General features: G+C 32.8%; 1 pseudogene; it reads right to left on the bottom strand.

Annotated features, from left to right (window-relative positions):
- Window positions 1–10,061: 10,061 nt before the first annotated feature.
- On the bottom strand, window positions 10,062–14,913 carry LOC115983888 (annotated as a pseudogene).
- Window positions 14,914–18,340: the final 3,427 nt, after the last annotated feature.

The raw sequence follows: 18,340 nt of genomic DNA, 5'->3' as shown, positions 1-18,340 counted from the left end.
ACTAAAAAAAATGTATATGTCGTTTTGATAAATAAAAATACGAATATCCTTCAATAATTTTTTTTTTGACATTTTTGATTGTGTATTATTAAATTAAATTAAAATTTTCTTTTGTTGGACTATGTTTCCACTGTTTCAAAATTAACTAAATTTGAGTAATGATACCATATTTCTAATGAATTGTTTTTCATATAAATTTTAGAAAAATGATATCAAAATTTTACTATGCATACTTAAACAATTAATGCACCACTTAAAATAATTAATAAAAAATGTATTTATCATATTAGTAATCTTTTTAATTATATAAAACAAATACTACAATGTTGGTTATATGTGTGTTTGTGTGTAATGTCACTAAAAATAGTTAGGATATCTTAATGGTTATGACGAATTTTAGTGAATTCACAAAACTTTAATTTTTGATTATTTTTGTATCAATTTTTATCAAAACGACTAAACATTGAAGAATAATAATAATAATAATAATAGTTTCTTATATAGAATTTATAAAAATAATCCTTTAAATTTCTCTGATATAAATAATTGATACATTTTAATCCATTTGCTAATTCAATAAATTAATGCTTGTTAAGAACTCATGGGTAAAACTTACTCTTGAAAAGGAGCTTGCAAGGGGAGTGTACCCAAGAGATTATAAATACATAGTTAGCTTAGACTTAATACATATGAGACACTAGAATCATAACAATACTATGATATAAATGCAAATTTTGTTAAAGTGAAAGTTTAAATAAAGAAAATATCAAGAATGTGTCACATGGTAAAACCTTATGTTTTCTCACATAAGGTCTCAAATATTTTGTTTATCTTTTTCACTTGGTTGTGAGGTTTGGGTTTGTGCTATAAGATAGTGGACTTGTTTAATTGGGTATTATTCTACGTGGCATAATAGAAGATAATTTTAAGACTTAACTTTCTCTCGGCTTCTAACTTCTGCTAGTATATTCAGTATTAGATTTTAATTGATTGATATATAAATATGTAGAATTATATGTGTAGTTTTGCTCTCAAGAAGTGTTTTCATAAATAAATTAAAAAAAAAAAAAAAAAAAAAACAGTTGTTCTCAAGAAGTGCATATTACAATCCGTACGTAACGTGTAGTATTTCGAGGCATGCCATGTATAAAATGTTCTTATAAATATGTCCAATGGTATAAATGACTATTGTCTAATTGTGTATTCTATGTATAAGACAATTGTAATGAGGGTTTTTTTTTTTTTTTTTTTTTTTGGAACACTGCATGGTTTATTCTTCGACTATGAGTGAATGATGCATATCTCTCATTTGTATATCCCCACATGACTCACAAATTAAACTAGAACCCCTTACAAACTCTCTAAAATTCCAAACTTGAGTACTATAGCAAAATCAGACCTCAAACAGTTCACACATGGCCATAAAAATACAGAAAACAGTTTCGTATTTTATTACATGGAGAGAACAAGATACTACTTTCCTCACACCCAACTACGGTGTATTCAATACACTTTCGTTAAGTGTTTCGGCTGACATTTTCTTTAAAATTTAACATTTCTAATTTTACGTACATGACAATTTTGGCTGAATAAATATAACATTATTGAGTAACAAAGAACAAAAGACCCTGGGACCAGGCCATCTCACTCAGAGGAAAATGGAAAAGATGGAAGGGACACCCCCATCCCCACTCTCATATTCAAGATGGAAGTACGCAAGAGTTAAATTATAATGTCTGGCAAATTATAGAAAGTGGTACAATTATGAGACAAGCTCAAACCAATAGGGTGTTTGAATAACAGTTTTCAGTGTTTAAACATGGAAAATTGTGGGCATAAAAAAAAACAAAAACATGTTTGGTAATGGTGCTTTTTATTGAACTGCTTAAGTTATGTTGCTCATTTTAAGGTGTTTAAACACTGAATTCAAAAAACTCTTCTTGTTAGTTTTCGGTTTTCAAACAATGTTGTTTAATGACATTTTTGTAAATATGTTGAAAACTATAGGGCCCACTTCATTAGACAAAACATAAACTAACCTCTCTCTCCTAAAAAAAAAAAAAATTGTATTGTGTCAGCTTTGAAAAAATAAAATATACACATATCAAACACACAATTATGTTTTTTCACACACTGAAACATGTTATTTGAAACGTGATGCCAAACACATTTTTTGCTTTATGAATACTAGACATACTTTAAATACGTGTTTCCATAACACTTTTTAAACCATAGTTTTCACATCATTTTAAACAACGATACTAAAAATCTCCAACCAAATGGGCCCTTAAACTTTGTGACGATTTTTTTCTTTTATATAGAATTGTGATGATTATTAATTCTTAAAAAAAAAAAAAAAAACGTTATTGAAGAATAGAGCATTAAATAATATAATAGATAATAAAGTCTAAATTTGATAAAGATGTGGTGTAAAACCTATAGTTTACACCTGTAGAGAGAGAAAATTCACGACCTATCATAAGCTGACACGTCACATTATCAAGTCCACAAAATACAGCCAATTACAAAGCACCACGTATTACTGCTAGGTTTTGCTATCACTATTCAGAAACCAACAGAAATTTGCAAAGTGTCATGCAAAAACCAATCACACATCAGCGCGTATAAGCGATGACACAAGTAGTCCAGCACATGTAAGCGATGACACAAGCGGACCAATCAGGATGTGACATGTGTCACCAATCAGACTTCGCCACGTGTTGCTCACCCACCCCCAAACTCCTATAAATAGAAGCCTTCCTAAGACATTTAAGGGGACCAAGATTCAGAAGTGAAAAAGCTCTGCAAGAATCAAGCCTCAAAGCCTTCAAGAAGTTCAACCCCAAAATCGGAGAACATTCGAAGCAGAATCATCCAAACTATCTGCCTAGATCCTAAAGTTTGCGGGAATCAAGCTCAAAGTGTCCGAAAACATCAACAAATCACAAATCAGTGAAGCTCTACGGATCCAAACTTCTAAAGCCTCGAAAAACTTCCACCACAAACCTTCGAAGACGAAGAACACGCGAAAAATACGAAGAACAAAAGATTTCTAACAAGTTCATAGCCAGAGATTCATTGTAATTCCGTTTCAGCAATCTTTGATCCATCCCTCAACCAAATTGAAGGATATTTTGTGTTCAAGTCAAAATCACATTACCACAAATCCAATCAATAAGTCCTGCAAGGAGATCGAATCAGAGGATCACTCTTTTGTAACTTCAGAGAATTGTACCACACAATCATCAATACAAATTCGCATTTGTGAAACTATTTTACTTGTTTGATTTATTTCAAACTAGAAATTTAGTCGTTTACAACACCCTCCAATCATAGTGTTCTACATTAATATTTTGAAAAATGATGAATAGGTAGTATCACACACAATCACTGCTCATCAAAATTCCAAAATCCATCTGCTCTCTCACCAAACAGCCACCATGGACCAATCTTCTTCAGTAGTACTAACAACTACATATTTGAGGGTAGAAAAAAAAACATGAAACTTATACAGAATGGAATAAAAATTAATCTCGTACTATTTTATATTTTATCAATTAAAACTTGTTTTTCCCTTATCAAATGTCTAAAGTTCAAAAAGAAATGGATCATGTTAATTCCATTTTTATTCATGCAAGAATGAGGTTGAAAAAGAGAAACATACAGTGACTTACTAGCAAGAAAGCTTTGAGATGTGTTCTGCTAATCTTATACTCAGCTTTGTAATCTTGATATACTTTCAATAGTATATCCACGAAATCATCATTCTGACTCTCTTCATGCTGCTTCAACACCCTTTCTAAAATATCATCGTACCTTAATTAAGGTCACATTTATGCCCTTCCTTCCATATAGCCAAAGACAAAATACTCAGTGGCCCCAACACATCCCAAAAGATACCTGTACACCATCTTCTAGGTTCTCCTTCACCAACTGCCTAATCTTTTTATCTTCGTCATTGTCATCATGAACACCTAATAATCACCCTACATGAAGAATTGTTTGTAAGCTTCATCAACTCAGCACCCATGGACCTGTTTTTTCTTAGCACTCTCTAACACTTTACGCAAAAAGTAAGTCAGTTCTTTGAACAACAAATGATTGTTCAACTTAACTGACAGAGAGCAATTTAGTATTGCAAAGTTTTTTTTTCTTTTTTTAATGAACCTTGTTAGAGTTAGACCTGTTGTTTGATTTTACAGTGGAATTAATCAACTTAAAATAATTAACTAGTTATATATGAATTTAGATTGATTTCTAAGTTAATTGTCACATATTAAATATATCACAAAAAAACAATAAAAGAGTAAATCCAGCAAAAATACCTGGAGGATTTAACCTTACCATCCTTATAATATACACGGCTATTGCAGCTTGCAAGTATTTTGTCAACCGCCTAGTAATGAAATTTCCACACACTAATTAAGGCACTCTATGAGTACATAGTATGCATGTGAAGCTCGCTTGAAATTATTTAATGGTTGTGCACATTTCAAGAGCTAATTTTAGGCATTGTGGATCTTACTTTAATTAATAGTTTCTTTTTCTTAGTTGGAGCTCAACCTCGTATAAGATTGATTCTCCCAAAAACTAAATAAATTGAAAAAAAAAAAAAAAAAAACCTCGTATAAGATTTGTCTATCTTTTGTATTATATATAATCATGATATTTTGTTATCTTTGAATTTTAGGGGTGTGAAAGGAAGAATGAGATTTAATTATGTTGCAACTTGGCATGAGAAAGGTATGGAGTGGTGAGATGAGTTTTGAGTACTGCTTGTATTTTTGATCAAGTCAGTAAATCCACATTTTTTTTTGGGTGAAAATTTTAATTATGTTGAAATTATTCAACTGATTAACGTAATTACAAATTTTAACTGATTATCGTATTATAATTAAATATTTCAATTATTAATTTAAATTTTTTTCTTTCTGTTAATAATTTGAAAGGCTCACCTAATAGAATAATCAGTAACATATTTATGATTTGGAGGAGATTTCTTTGTTTGGTGGGAAATTTTGTCTATGTTGTGATCATTCTTCTCAAAAAAAAAAAAAAATGTTGGGAATGGGTTTATCCGATGTGATATACCAAAGGTCCAAAAGGCTCAATGCTTATCAAAGGACAAGAAAACAATTAAAGAGAAAAACTAATTTTATATATGCAATACCTCCTAAAGCCGACAAAACAATAATTTTCTTAGAAGAAGATTTCAAAGAAAAAGAACAAATCTAAAAGATGAACACAGCAGAGCAGAAAAAACAATAATTTTCTAAGAAAATTTAGAACTCGCTTTCGATAAAAACACAGCAAAAACAAAATTTTAAGGAAAGACAGAAATAGTGAAAGTTTACAAATCCTAGTTTAATCAGTGGAAGATATACCAAGATGAGTTAATTGGAAGATATAAATGAAATGGTAAAAACATTGGTTAAATTAGATAACTATAACACCTATCCTTCTAAACATTGACAACATTTTTTTCCTTTCACCCGATAGCTTATTGTCTAACCTCTCTTTTAATAGGTAAATCCAAGAGTAACACCTTTCGGCAACTAAAAGAGAGGTTAGACAATAAGCTATCAGGGTAGAAGGAAAAAATATTGTCACAAGTTGGAAAGGAGATTCTAATTAAAGCAATAGCTCAGGCAATTCCTATATACACTATGAGTGTTTTTAAACTTCCAAATACTCTATGCGATGAAATGACTGACATAGTTCAAAAATTTCGGTGGCGACAAACAAATGAAAAAACTAAGATGACTTGGGTTAGTTGAGATAAAGTTTGTACCCTAGAGGAGGAGAGTGGCTTAGGCTTTCGTGATCTTAAAGATTTTAATCTTGCACTTTTAGCCAAACAAGGATGGAGGCTTCAAACCAATATGTCATCTTTGGTTTATAGGGTGTTAAAAGCTAAATATTTTCCAGATAGCGATTTTCTTGGGGCAGAATTGGGATCTCATCCATCTTATGCATGGAGGAGTATTTTGGTGGCACAAAATATTGTTAAGAAGGGGTGTAAATGGCAAGTGGGTAATGGCGTATCAGCTGATATTTGGATGGATAAATGGCTGAATGGATCGTCTACTTTCAAGGTGCTTACTAGATCGAATACTTTACCAGATCAATCATTGGTTAGCTTACATATTGACTCGGAGACTAGTGGATGGCATGATCAGTTAGTGAGACAAGTATTCATCCCAACCCATGTTCAATCCATCCTGAGCATCTCTTTGAGTGTTCGCATGCTGCAAGATAGGTTAGTGTGGACCTTAACTCCAAAGGGAAGCTTCATTGTTTGTAGTGTGTACAAGATTGTTGTGGCTGAATCTATGGAGACATGCATGGAAGGAACTTCGAATGGTGAGAATCACAAATTGTTTTGGAGGAGGCTCTGGGGCTTAAATTTACTAAATAAAATGAAATCTTTTGCATGGCAAGTATGCCGAAATATCATTCCCACGAAGGTGAACTTGTGTCATCGGTAGGTTATTGATGATGATATATGTGAAGCATGTGGGTCGGGTAAAGAAACTAGTGGTCATCTTTTTTGTGAGTGCGAGGTTGCTCGTGAAGTATGGGTCCAGTCTGGCATTAGTTTCAAAACTCATGGAGTCAAGTATAATGAATTTATGGATCTAGTGTGGTATCTTATATTTTTCCAGCATGTGAGGAATGATGTTTTGGAGATGCTTTTCATGATTGCATGGAGTATGTGGCATAATAGAAATGCAGCCAGACATGGGAGTCCAAGGCAATCTGCAACTTTGGTAGTACAAAAAGCTAGGGTGTTGCTGGATGAATTTCAAATTGCGTATCACTCTATCTCCTAGTCGAAGGATGACATGTAGGAATCCTAGGTGGCTCCAATTTCGCCTAGCTATAAGGTGAATGTGGATGGAGCAGTTTTTAGTCAATCTAGCCAAGATTGGGTGGGTGTGGTAATTCGAGACCATGAAGGTAGGGTGATAGCAGCTTTAAGCAAACAAGTTCAACAGCCACTAGGACCTTTGGTATATCATCAACTCTAGGATTTTAGAGTAGCTCCAGTATCCCATGTGAGGCGTCAAGGTAATAAGCTAGCACATATTTTGGCATGTTGTAAAAAGCCAGCACATATTTTGGCCAAACATGCCAAAGATATAGTCAATAATGATAATTTTGTAACCTGGATAGAAGAAATTCCATTGCTGATTGACCAACTATTACTCATGATGTATTGAATTTATCTTCATCATAATAAAGTTACAAGTTTCTAATAAATAAAAAAAGATAGAAAAGAAATCTAATTTCCTAGTCACACGCAACTGAAGGAGTCTTTATTGAAATAAACTCTTGGAGGCAATCTTCTTAGCAAATTTACTGGAACTACTTGGTTGGTAACAATAATCTAGATATGAGGCTCTGGGACACAACACAATACATGCGATGTGTTACCTTTTTGTAGCGAAAGGAGTGAACTGGTTAAAAAAAAAAAAAAAAAATCATAAGAAAGAGTTTTATTTTATTTATTTATTTATTTTTTTGAGTTCATATTTTCTTGCAGTTTGTTATGGATTAGGAGATGTTCATTTATGTTTGAATTAATGTAGTTGAACTATTCCGATTTATTTATCTTTTTTTCGAGCGTGAAATCCTTTGTTTTACCATTACAAGAAGTAAGTAGGTGGATATATGCATCTGGTTTTGAAAAGTTTCAGGATTTTTTTAGTTTTTATTTTTTTATTTTTTTTTTTATTTTGTTCTTAGTTTGGTCGATTACATTATCTTTTATCCCAATATTGTTTTGGGTTTTTGACAGTTAATGACATAGAAATGGATAGGAGAAAAATAAAACATTGAGAGTAGAACCAAGGGAGAAACTTGATGGTTTTTGTAATGTGACGGTGTAACTAATACCGATCTGTAATTAATATTGACAAATCCACCATGAGTTGGACAAAATTGAACCAAATGCTGATTTGTAATTAATATTGACAAATCCAGCGTGAGTTGGACCGAATTGAGCCAAATGGACCGACGTGGACTGAATAAATTGAATTGGACTAAAGTAGACCAAATTGGACCAAAATAGATCGAAATGAACCAAATGCCGAACTGTAATTAGCGGCCAAGATTGTGTTTTGATATAAATTCAAATTCTTACTTCCAAAAAACCTAAGTATTAACTCAAATAAAAATCAAACAAAAAAAAAAACAGAGATAGAGTACTACTTATGATGGAGTACTAATAAATAGAATACCAAAACGTTTGAACTCAAAATAGAGTTTCATTTAGAAAATATTTTCGAAAGCTTTCCTAAAGTGATTTATTACCTAATGTTCTAAGGGTATTCGTTAACCACAAAACATTCTCATGATTGTTAATATTGTCATATGAGGGTAAAATAAGTAAAACAAGGTTCCCTAATTAATATTGTCAGATCAGAATAAATATCATATATTTGCCCTAGTTTTACCCGTAGGTAGCTACCGTTTTCCTTTGACTATTGGCTGGCTCATTAAATTTCCAACGACGAGAAAAAAAACAGTGTATTTGTTTGAAAAAAACGATAGAAAAATTGACATGGTTAGAGACTAAAATCTTTGATCTATTCTAGAAAGTCTAGAAAATATTTAAGGGTCGGTAGGGGAGCGAAAAGAAAGAAGGGTGAATAAAAGGAAATGATGATGTTGAGATATATCACTAGCAATAAAGACGATCACCGACCGATTTGTCCTACTCAAATGGCGTTGTCCCTTTTGACCAGTCGGAATGAGCCATTTTGTGGTGTATTTCATAAATTCATGGCGGGATCTATTGTTTACTTGAGAAGAAAGAATACCACATCGACCTAATTTTTATAGGAATATTTAATAATTTTTCATTTTGAGTAATTATTTTTTATTTTTAGTGTATAGCAATGTGGTACTCTCTCTTCTTACATATAATGTGTTTTACAAATTAAATTCATAATGAGATATACCATTCATGCAAGAGGAGCAAGTACTGCATCCTTCTATTCAAGGAGTAGTTAATAATTTTCTATTTTAAGTAATTATTCAATACTCTAAGATTATAGAAATGTAGTACTTCATCCTCGTACAAATAACCAAATATTACGTATGAACGGAAGTTTCCACCATTGGTCATTAGCTTTATTGTCTGTTGTAAGAAACTGAATAAAACTTTTTTTTTTTTTTTTGAGAAACCGAATAAAACTTTAATTGCATTATAAATATGAAAACTCTATACATTACTAATGTAATAGCTAAAAGTTCATATTCAAATATAAGATAATTTTTTTTTTATCCATTTTGAAATAGAATCTTTTTTAATTAGGTCTAGTTCATATTTTAGTTTATAGAGCATGAGGCCTATATTCTAGTCAAAACATTTTTTGATATAACTTTAAATAGACAAGCCCAACCATACATTGTCATGTGTTTCAGGGATGAGTTTCTCTCATTGTTTAAGGGGAAAAACACCTTAAAGTAAGAGTTCTAAATCTTTCTTGATTTATTTTACTAATTCTTATTTATGTCCACATAACGTTATATATAATATTTATTTATTTCTTATACATGAAGTGTTTGTTTTTTATTTAACATATGATATATATTTTTTGTTTTTTGTTTTTCGATAAACAAGGGTATATTTTTGTTTTGTTTTGTTTTTGTTTTTTTGATAAATAAAGGTATTCAAATCTCTTCGAATATCTGACTATTTCCTTGAACATGTGTGGTCCCCCTTCCAACACACAGCAGATTATTACAGGGATGAATCCTTTGGAGGTGGCACTAAGGTGCGGCAAGAGGTTTTGAACCCAGGATCTTATGGATATCTTGTGGTCTTAAGAATCACTAAGCCAACTTCTTGAGATTACATATGATATTTTCTTATGTAAACAAAAATATTTACATCAAATAAGTCTTTACATCTTTGCCAAAAAAATAAAAAAAGGATGTCTAAAAATATACAAATCAATTTTATAAAAATAAAATATAATTAATTACGTATGGTTTACATTAAATACACTTTAATTTAATAAGTTATGTACAACATAAGAGTAATTAGAGTGAATAAAAAGTGCATTAATTAACTATATAAATACATTACATGTTTTTAGAAAAAATCTAGAGGACCCATTAATTGAAATTTATGTCTAAATTATACTTTCAATCCCACATCAAAGTTCTTATTTAAACACAAAATTAAACAGTCAATCACACTTACTGAGTCAAGCCATTCTTCAGAATTTGTCTCGAAGAAACAAATGGGTTGAAGTGAATAACCGGAAGACATATAAGTGGATTAGCCATGGGTAAAGAAAAGCCTCCTCCAACTTGCATATTGATCTTAGCATTGTCTCCTTCTCCAGCAAACTTCCAGTCAAAACATTGAACCATGGTGGCAATTGTAGCATGCATCATGTTGAGTGCCAACGTTGACCCTGGGCACGATTTCCTTCCGCCCCCAAAAGGAATAAAACTAAAATTTTGTTCCTCATTTTCATTTTGATTAAAATCCAAATTATCTTGTTCTTTAGAGGAAACTAAGAACCTTTCTGGCCGAAACTCATTTGGATTATCCCATAAAGCAGGATCTCTCATTATGGCATACAAGTTGACAATTACCATAGTTTTTTGGGACACATCAAATCCTCTTATTTTACAACTTTGACAACATTCTCTTGGTGCAATAGGGCCTGGTGGGTACAATCTTAGTGTCTCCTTCACAACAGCTCGCAAGTAAGGGAGGCTTCGGATATCTGACTCCTCAACAAGTCTAGCACCAGCTACAGATTTTATCTCCTCTCTGACTTTATTGAATACCTTGGGATGGTTGATGAGCTCGGCTATTGTCCATTGCAAGGCCTCTGCTGCCGTACCGGTGCCCCCAACAAAAAGGTCCTGAAAAAAGGGCAATTTATTTCAATCTGGTTTTGTCATGCTTTCCTTCCATTCTTACTATCTTCTCTAAGCCTCACGTTTCCTATTAGTATAATTATACTCTTCACATAGATGTACAAATCTCAACCATTCAAGAAATTATTTCTTACTTTTGTATATAAAAATCTAATATCTTGATTTCAAGTATTAATCAGATGCCATATGACATTTCTAAGATTTCTATTGTCCAGTTAAATCAATACGCCATCTAAATTAGATCAATGGCTAAATCATCCTCTTTCTATATGATGTCATATTCTCAAAGTGACTAATGTGAAAACAATCTGTTTGTACACAAAAATTTCTCTCAATTTTGTTCACAAATGTTGATGTGTTCTGTTGTAATTAGTGTGAAATAAAAGTGATATCAGTGATGGTTAATATAAAAGTAGCATTACAGCAATTTCAACTGCATCACCTTAAGAGCTTGTGAAAAAAGTTTGACCCATTTAGTCCTTAAACATTTTAGTTTTAATTAGCTTTCGAAAATATTTCCAATAACCAAATGAAATGTTAGAGAATTCAAGAAAAGGAAAACTGAGGTTGGGAGGGAAAAACCTAACTTACAAGCAACAAAGCCTTGATATGGTTCCTGGTGATCTTGATCTCAGCCTTGTCATCTTGATACACCTTTAATAGTACATCCATCAAATCCTTATTCTCATCCCTCTTCCCACCCTCTTCACGTTGCTTCAACATCATTTCCAAAATCTCATCAAATCTCATGTTTAATTAAATCCATGGCCTGCTTCCCATACAGCCAGAAAGCTAACCTCTTTTGTAACATCCCGTCAGTTAAAAAAAAAAAAAAAAAATGTAAGGTCAGACTTTAAGTACCCAACTACCCCACCTAACCCCACTACCCACCACACAATTAACTCCCTCTTGTCTCTTCCTTGGCCGGCTCATTCTTTCTTTCTTTCTTTTCATTCTTTTGTTGTCTCTTGTACGCTCCTCTCTCCTCTCATCTTCTCCACCGACACTTCCACACCACCACCACCATTTCCACCATTATTTTCGGCAAGATCACTAAAATTTTTTTGAAAACTCATAAACACCTTCACATCTTTTTTTTGAGGAAAAAATATCTCATCTTTTTGGTGGGTTTTATACTTTTGTTTGAGGTTATTTTTATCTAAACTTTAATAATGATATCCATGTGCTTTATGAGCATTGAAAGTGATATTTATGTGTTTTTATCTATGGGTTTTGTATTGGTGGAATTATTTGATGAGTGGCTATATGGTTTGTGCTAATGATGACTACCTAAAGGTTATTTATGGTGGAAAATTTAGGGGTTTTAAGTTATAACATGTGAGGGTTGGTAAATTTAATTTTTTCATTGCCATTGGGTTTATTTGGAGTTAGTTGAAGTTCTAAATTTCTTGTCTTGGAGGATATATTGATTTTGCTTTCATGGGTCTTTTAATGATGAAGTGTAAATTTTATGAAAGTTAGTCACAATGTTGGAGATGATATTAAATGGGTTAACTTTATAAATTGGAGTTTATGCCTTGTGAATCAATTTGTTGAGAAACTATGGAAGTGGAAGATATTATTATTGATGAGGTTAAATACTAGGCTTGCCTAATTAAGTGATTAATTGACAATTCCTAAATTGTGGTAGATGCAATTTCAAACTCTATACTTATTGTGATAAGTTTACTTGATATTGTTTAGGTTCTAGTTAATCTCCTTGGAGCTTGGAGAATTAGGATTTTGCGGTTGCGAGGTAAGTAGTTTTTTTAATGGGATTTTGAAAAATAACAATGTTATATAAATGTCTTTGGGTTAGATACGCTTTTGGAAACTACCTATGAAAATTATATTTTCCTAAAAACTATTGTGTCGTAACCATATTATATATTATTATATATGAAAATGCATCATATTTGGTATTGCAATTAGGAAAATGCAAGAATTGTTGATATGGAAAAACGAGCATCTTTTCTTTAATTTTTGATAAGAAAATCTTAGATTTTATGGTATATTAGAAAATTTAAAGATACTTATCTTGTCTTGTTATGTGGGAAATTGTTAGAAAATATTTTGACAAGAATGAAGTTGAAAATCTTACAAATTTTGTGGAAGTTAGATTATTTAAGGTTTTTCTGAAACTACCTGGTTATAAACTATGTATTTGAAAGGAAATGTATAACTGTGAGCTTTATGTGGTTTTAACACCATGCCATGTGTGATTTCCCGATGATCACCCGATTTGGTTTTCGTAGTCTTTGTGATAATGGAATCAAATCTAGGTCAGTGCTCTTTCATTTTGGATGACGTGTTTTTTCCTGCTGTCCATGGGGGGAAGAGATTCCTTGACTGTGTGTGGATGAGACTACTGCCTATGGGGTCAAGAGACCACATGTAAGAGAGGTCCTATTTGACACACTTTCTCTGCTGTTCATGGGGGGAGAGAAAAACCTTGAGGGTATGGGTGAGGCTGCTGTCCATGGGGTCAAGAGTTTGCATACCAGAGAGGACAATATCATGCCAGTTATGAATGGGTGGATCCCCTGACCGGTTTATATGGTAGTATGGTATATTTATGATAAATTATCGTATGTTAAATTTTATGGCTTTGGAAATTATATGGTTAGTGCTCACAGATTATAGTATATAGTTTCAAGATATTTACTTTGAGAAACTTTGTGTTTCATTATTAAATTATTCTTGTCATATCTTATTACTATTATTGAAAATGAAACTTGCATTTTCCTTACCCCCATTAAATATGCTACTTACTGGGTTTTAGCTCATCCCAATCTTTTACAGTCTTACAGATTAATTAGCTATATCATGGGAATGGAGCTTGCCTTGTCGATAGTGATTGGAATTTTATGCTGAATTGGGAGACATACATTACTAATGGTTGGTGATTCGATCTAGTTGTTTTTAAGGGAGCTAGTAGTAGTTAATTTATTAGAAGTTGGGCTCTTGAGGTTTGTTAGCCCAGGAATTTTTTCGGGATTACATATTTTAGAGAACATTGGGACTTTTTGTTTAAATCATTTGGAGTTTTTGTAATATATTTATGTATCATGTGGAGACACAAAATTTTTAGTTATTGTTTGTAAATATGTGATAGAGCTCTGACTTGTAATATGAAGATTTTAGTGTGGTTATATATTCTTATCCTGTGGAAAAAGAAAGGAGCTTAAAGAGAGATCTCTTACTATTTGAATTGTCAAAAATAAAAATGAGAAATCTACAGGTACCTTTGAGATGATTTCTCATGCTGTGGACCCTTTTGGGTTTGGGGCGTGACATCTTTAGAGGTCCCAAGGCATCCCCAAAACACATCTTTGAGCAAACCTTAAAGGACTCCTTCACCAACTCCGTAATCCTATCAGCTTCATCACCCTTCTCTGAACACCTAGTGCTCATTAACATCCTGCTTACAATGTTGTTTGTCAGTCTCATAAGCTCATCACCCACATCAAACACCACTTTTTTATTAGCATTCTCCAGCACCACATGCACAAATTGGACTATTTCTTCACGTCGAATGGCATGTGACCACTCAAGCTGCTTAGGTGAGAGCATTTCTGTCATGCAAAGCTTCTTCATGAACTTCCAATAATCCCATAACGGGAAGGGAAAAGTCCAAGGTTTCCAAGTGATAATTCTTTGGCAAAAGCAAAACTTGTGCGACTTGCAAAAGCAAAACTTGTGCGAGTCGTGGGTTTTGAATATCTGGGCGGCCATGGAAGCGGATGAAACAACCAGGCATCGTACTGCAGCCAGCGGAAGATATAGAAGAGGGCCATATTGGGTGGAGAGGCTTTGCAAGGATTTGCACAAGGGTGCACCATAGAGGTGATGAAGGTGGCCAATGACAGGAAGGCTTGGTGGACTTGGAGGGAGACGTAGATGGGTTGTTACTGGCTTGGAAGTTTTGTTGGCAAAGGATATAATTAGAAAGGTTAAAGAAATAAAGGAGAGGAAGCCAAGGAAGTAGAATTGGGTATCAATCATGGTGGCTATGGCTGGTAGTAGTTTGTCTCCTACCAAGTTTTTTTTTTTTTTTTGGCTAAACGTCTCCTACCAAGTTATATAACATTGGTTGTGGATCCGAGTAGGTCCTGTCAAGTTGTGCCCTCGAATTCAAATTGAGAAGGATTTAATTCTTTAGTAAATGATGCTTGTTTGCCTTCCTAAAATGCCTTCTATTTTTTTTTTTTTTTTTTTTTTTTAAGTAATGATATATGCAGTTATACACAATCATTTTTCACCATTATTGACATAATAAATTGTAATTGTAGTGACGTTATTGTCATAATATAAGTCAACTATTAACTCACCATACATAAATATTAAGAAAAACAGTGTATCACCTTGAGGTTGTGAAGGCATGTGTATTTTAATCTTTTTGAAAACACACATTCCATACCCTAATTAAATAAAGACTCACACATTTCAACACCAGCATTCACAGTCAAACGTGAAACAAACCATCAAATCAGTGTCAGACTCTCAGTATTATACCAAAGAAAGGAGTGTACGTTAAGTATATATAAGGTGAGTGAGCTGCCTTCTAAATTACTAACGAATATAAGGGACAAAGCTGCCTTCTAAATTAAGACGTTAGCTTTTCTAGCTTACATGATCATTAAATATTGAGGCTTCCTCTGTTAGCTTAAAGATTTGTTGCTTCTCAAAAAAGAAAAGCTTAAAGATTTGTTTCCCATTCATATCCACATTTAATGTTGGGTGAAAAGCACCAAGTCGATCCAGCCCACATGTATTGTCAAAGCTCATTTATGAGCTTGCTTCCAAAAGTCTTCCAAAAGTCTTCAAGTCAACCATGCTTTTTAATGAGATTTGACTCAAGCGTGTAACACGTTAAGGGTCCATTTGATTGAAAGAGTGAAAAAGTGAGAAAATGAAAAATTGTGGGAGGATGAAAAATATTTAATTTTCCTTCGTGTGTTTGGTTGGAGGGATAGAAAAGTAGGAGGATGAAAAATTCTTTTGTTTGGTTGAAAAGAAAAGTGGGATGATAGAAAAAGTAGTTTATATAAATTGACTATTATACCCTTGTTACATAATAGGTAAGAAATAGATTTATTTATACTCATTAAATAATATAAAATTTACCAACTATTATATTTTTCAATAAGAAGTGTTACGTCCACAACATTTTTCACAATATTTTCACAACAAAATTTATGTGAAAAGTTGTTACTAGTTATAATTTAAACCCACTACTGAAATTATTCTTTTACTCACAAATATTAACTAATAACAATGTGTTACTTAAAATTTATTGTAAAAATATTGTAGTAACATTTCTCAATTAGGATTTTTTATTTTTTATATTATTTCTCTTTTCAATCTTTTCATTTCATCCATACGTTTTTGTTTTTGTTTTTGTTTTTTTTTGTTTTTTCTACGCTGTCTCCTCCACCACACACGTTGTTATCTCTATCCCCACCCCTTCTTTTTCTTTTTCTCCACACTCATTCCAGCAAATCATCCAGCACTCTCATTCTCTGTTTCTTTTCTCCAGCTCGCTCTCTCTGGTTTTTTTTTTCCTCCATACACATTTGTCATATCTCTTTATCTCCCCCTTCTTTTCTTTCTTTTTCTCCCTCATTCAAGAAGTGCTTTCTCTCTTTTTTTTCTCTAGCTCGGTCTCTTTTTTGTCATATCTCTTTTTTTTGTGTAATTCCACGGTAAGAGTAGATTTCTCTCCACAGTTTTCCTCCCGATTTGGGAGGAAAAAAATTGGTGGGCCCGGAAGGAAAATTTTCTCCCGGGTTTTCCATCCTCTCTTTTTTCCTTCGTTTCCCAAACAGTGGAAAATACTATTTTCCACGCAATTTTCCACCCATTGTTTTCCATCCTCCCTATAATCCCTCCGACCAAACATAGTGTAAAGGAAGAAAGAAAATTAGGTGAAGCAAAAAGCAAGGGTGATTCGGCCTTGAGTGGAGAGCTGTAACAGAGAGTCATTTTTGGCTATTGTGTGTGAGTTCCAGAGTGAGCAAGACATATAGAAAGAGAGCTTCAGCTTGAGAGGTGCCGTCCGAACAAAGAGATAGAGAGAAACACAGTGAGAGTGTGAGAGAGTGAAAAAGAAAAATGAGACTTTTTTTTTTTTGGTTCAAGTTACACACAAGGAAGATAAATTGGTAGAGTTTTCATAGAGTTTTTGAGTGCTACAATCATGGAGAGTTAGAGTATTCAGAGAAAGATTTTGCTACTGGCTTTGTGATGAGATTGTATTTACTCCTTGAGATTTATTTGTTGTATATCTAATTTATTGTGAACTCAAGTTTAGCATAAACTTGATAGTTGTAATCTCTATTTCATAGTGGATATTTTTTGGAGCTGCTCCGTGGTTTTTCCCTCTATACTGGAGGGTTTTTCACGTAAAATTTGGTGTACTTGTGTGGTTGTGTTTATGTGGTGCTTGCTGAAATTTTTGTTTCCATAATATTACTATTGCTTGGTAGATAGATATTTTAATTCACACATAGACATTGAGGGGATTAGGATTTTTCCCCAACATCTAACTATACAACGAAACATCACTGATTTAAAGTCAGCTTCTTCATTAATTATTAAGTAATTAAATCAGTCTCAGATTCAGTATCATGGTGGCTATGGCTGGTAGTAGTTTGTCTCCTACCAAGTTTTATAACATTGGTTGTGGATCCGAGTCGGTCCTGTCAAGTTATGCCCTCGAATTCAAATTGAGAAGGATTTAATTCTTTAGTAAATGATGCTTGTTTGCCTTTCTAAAATGGTTTTTTTTTTTAATTTTTTTTTAATTAATGATATATACCGTTACACACAATCATTTTTCACCATTATTGACATAATAAATTGTAATTGTAGCAACGTTATTGTCATAATATAAGTAAACTATTACCTCACCATACATAAATATTGTTGGAGCATTTTAATATTTTATAATTACAATTGATTTATAATACAACATAAATGTAAAGATGTGGGAATTTATATTAATATGGAAGATGAGAAATAAGTAAAAATATTTAATTCCACATTGAAAAGAAGAGAGATTATTTTATTCCTTTTAATTGTGGTGATTAATGAGCTAATATGTATTGATTCAGATATTGGGCTAGATACGTACACAAGGGGGAGGTGAAGGGAGGAGGTGTCCATTTTCATTCTTCAGAAAGCATTCTTATACACTAAAAGATAGAGAGGTTCTAGTCAAAGAAGGGTGTTTCTTCTGGTGGAACTTTGGGCATGAACACTTTGTATAGATGTTGTTCTAGCTATACGACATTTGTTGGGCTGTTGTATCTTAGGGAGACAAGTCAGAGAAGGTCTGCACCGGTTACAAAGTTTAGCCAACCAAGAGCTTGAATCTCCTATGAGAGAGCGAGTGCCGTGCCTCATTCTAAATTGTGTTATGTATTTCTTT

This window comes from Quercus lobata, chromosome 4, assembly GCF_001633185.2.
Source record: "Quercus lobata isolate SW786 chromosome 4, ValleyOak3.0 Primary Assembly, whole genome shotgun sequence".
Lineage (NCBI taxonomy): Eukaryota > Viridiplantae > Streptophyta > Magnoliopsida > Fagales > Fagaceae > Quercus > Quercus lobata.
This window is presented reverse-complemented; position numbering and strand designations above follow the sequence as displayed.